Here is a 2832-nt window from a genome sequence, read left to right on the forward strand (position 1 = left end):
GATCAACCACCTATGAAGACAATATGATGGTCAAAAGACAAAAGTGCTAAAATTATCTATTTCTGTGACAAGAGGGTAACCAATACATATACAGTAAAAAAAGAGGTTAGATATGATATCAAAAACATAAAATGTGGGAGGAAGGGAGTAAAAGAGTAGAGCTTTTAGAAAGAGGTCAAACTAAAGAGACCATCAACTTAATATAGATAGCTATATGCGTAGGTTATTATATACGAACCTCATGGTAATCACAAACAAGACCTATAATAAATGCACAAAAAAGTAAGAGAAAGGAACCCAAACAGAATACTAAAGAAAGCCATCAAACCACAAGGGAAGAGAGCAAGAGAAGAAGAAAGGAATAGAGAGGGGCTGGCCCCGTGGCCGAGTGGTTGGGTTCGCGCGCTCCGCTGCAGGCGGCCCAGTGTTTCGTCGGTTCGAATCCTGGGCGCGGACATGGCACTGCTCGTCAGACCACGCTGAGGCAGCGTCCCGCATGCCACAGCTAGAGGAACCCACAACGGAGAATACACAGCTATGTACCGGGGGGCTTTGAGGAGAAAAAGGAAAAAATAAAATCTTTAAAAAAAAAAAAAAAAAAGAAGAAAGGAATAGAGAAAAACTACTAAAACACCCAGAAAAAAGTAACAAAATGGCAATAAGTACATACTTACCAATAGCTACTTTAAATGTCAATGGACTAAATGCTCCAATCAAAAGGCATAGGGTAGCCAACTGGATAAAAAAACAAGACCCATATATATTCTGCTTATAAGAAACATACTTTAGACCTAAGGACGTTCACAAATTGAAAGTGAAAGGATGGAAAAAGACACTCTTTGCAAATGGCAAAGAAAAGAAATCGGGGGTAGCGATACTTATATCAGACAAAATAGATTTTAAAACAAAAACTGTAACAAGAGACAAAGAAGATCACTCCATAAGGATAACGGGAACAATCCAACAAGAGGATATAACACTTGTAAATATCTATGCACCCAACATAGAAACACCTAAATATAGAACGCAATTGTTAACCAACAGAAATGGAGAAATAGAGAGTAACACAATAATAGTAGGGGACTTTAACACTCCACTTACACCAATGGATAGACTATCCAAACAGAAGATCAATAAGGAAACATTGGGCTTAAATGACTCATTAGACCAGATATATATAGAACATTGCATCCAAAAACCACAGGATACACATTTTTTTCAAATGCACATGGAACATTCTCCAGGATTGATCACATATTAGGCTGTGAAACAAGTGTCAATAAATTTAAGAAGACTGGAATAATAAGCATCTTTTCTGACCACGATGGTGTGAAACTAGAAATCAACTGCAGAAAGAAAATCAGAAAAGCCACAAATATGTGGAGATTAAACTAAATGTTACTGAACAATGAATGGGTCAATGAATAAATCAAAGGAGAAATTAAATAATACCTGGAGACAAGTGAAAATGAAAATACAACAGTCCAAAATTTATGGGATACAGCAAAAGTGGTTCGAAGAGGGACGTTTATAGCAATGCCTCAAGAAAAATCTTAAATAAATAATATAACTGTGTACCTAATGGAACTAGAAAAGAAGAAGAAACAAAGTCCCAAATCAGTAGAAGGAAGGAAATAATAAAAACCAGAGCAGAAATAAATGAAATAGAGACTAAAAAATAAAAAGGAAAGGAAAAGAATAAATCAATGAAACTAAGAGCTGATTCTTTGAAAAGATAAACAAAATTGACAAACCTTTAGCTAGACTCACCAAGAAAAAAAGAGAAGGATCAAATAAATAAAGTCAGAAATGAAAGAGAAGAAATTACAACAGACACCTCAGAAATGCAAATGTTTATCAGAGAATACTACAAAAAGCTATACACCAACAGATTGGATAATCTAGAAGAAATGGATAAATTCTTAGAATCATACAACTTTGCAAAACTGAATCAAGAAAAATAGAGAATTTGAATAGACCAATCACCAGTGAGGAGATTGAAACAGGAATCAAAAACCTCCCAAAACATAAAAGTCCAGGACCAAATGACTTCCCTTGTGAATGCTACCAAAAATTCAAAGAAGACCTAATATCTATGCTTCTCAAACCCTTCCAAAAACTTAAAGGGGAGGGGAAGCTTCATAACTCATTCTATGAAGCCAACGTTATCCTGATACCAAAACCAGACAAAGACAGCACAAAAAAAGAAAATTACAGCCCAATATCACTGATGAACATCAGTGCAAAAATCCTCAACAAAATACTAGCGAATCAAATACAACAATGCGTTAAAAAGATCATACACTATGATCAAGTGAGATTCATTCCAGGGATGCAGGGATGGTTCAACATCTGCAAATCAATCAACATGATACACCACATTAACAAAATGAAGAATAAAAATCACATGATCTTCTCAATAGATGCAGAGAATGCATTTGACAAGATACAGCATCCATTTGTGATAAGAACTCTGAATAGAAGGAAAGTACCTCAACATAAAAAAAGGCCATATATGACAAACCCACAGCTAATATCATTCTCAATGGAGAAAAACTGAAATCTATCCCTCTAAGAACAGGAACCAGACAAGGATGCCCACTTTCACCACTCTTATTTAACATCATATTGGAAGTCCTAGCCAGAGCAATCAGGCAAGAAAAAGAAATAAAAGGGATCCAAATTGGAAAGGAAGAAGTGAAACTATCACTGTTTGCAGATGACATGACTTTATATGTAGAAAATCCTAAAGAATTCACCAAAAACTTCCAGAAATAATAAATGAATACAGTAAAGTTGCAGGATACAAAATCAACATGCAAAAATCAGCTG

This window comes from Equus asinus, chromosome 15 (genome assembly GCF_041296235.1).
Source record: "Equus asinus isolate D_3611 breed Donkey chromosome 15, EquAss-T2T_v2, whole genome shotgun sequence".
NCBI classification, from domain to species: domain Eukaryota; kingdom Metazoa; phylum Chordata; class Mammalia; order Perissodactyla; family Equidae; genus Equus; species Equus asinus.